This window comes from Cryptomeria japonica, unplaced genomic scaffold (assembly GCF_030272615.1).
Source record: "Cryptomeria japonica unplaced genomic scaffold, Sugi_1.0 HiC_scaffold_1034, whole genome shotgun sequence".
In the NCBI taxonomy this organism is placed as follows: domain Eukaryota; kingdom Viridiplantae; phylum Streptophyta; class Pinopsida; order Cupressales; family Cupressaceae; genus Cryptomeria; species Cryptomeria japonica.
In genome coordinates, this window is record NW_026729694.1 from 17667 (window position 1) to 18244 (window position 578).

A 578-nucleotide genomic window follows, 5' to 3' on the forward strand; every position below is an offset into this window, starting at 1 on the left:
TGCCTTTTCAGGAAACTTTTGAATGGAGCGCATCATTGGTGCGCTCCGAAGTGTGCTCCAAAGCTCTCTCCAGCTGCGTGCACCTGCCCCGGCCGCGCACCCGGCCCCGCCCAGCTTCGCTCACCTGTCCCGGGCGTCTGGTGCGGAACCTTAGAGTAAGAAACATCACCGTGCACCTTGGCCAACGTGCGCGACTCGACCGAGCGCGCACTGGCCGAGGTGCACACCGATTTCACCTGGGTGCGCGCGCAGCACCTCGGGCGCACCGGGGTGCGCGCACAACGCCCGGGTTGCACCGTGGCCTGTGTGCTCGGGGCGCCTCGGGTGCGCGCTCGGTGTCGCCCCCGCGCGCGCGGTAGTGCGGGCAGCGCACCCCGGCCCGGCCCGGCCCCGACGAGAACGCAAACGGGCAAAAGGTTTATTCAAATAGCATTGCGACGCCCGGCGAAAAACTAAAAAAGGGTGCAACACCGGGACTTCCCGGGAGGTCACCCATCCCAGTACTACTCCGGCCCAAGCGCGCTTAATTGCGGAGTTCTGATGGGATCCGGTGCACTAACGCTGGTATGATCGCACCC

The 578-nt window shown here is 65.4% G+C and overlaps 1 non-coding gene across 1 annotated transcript; it reads right to left on the reverse strand.

Moving 5' to 3' along the window:
* Positions 1–459: 459 nt before the first annotated feature.
* Positions 460–578, reverse strand: LOC131873079 (5S ribosomal RNA). Its single transcript, XR_009371116.1, has one exon. It is a non-coding gene; the product is annotated as a 5S ribosomal RNA (ribosomal RNA).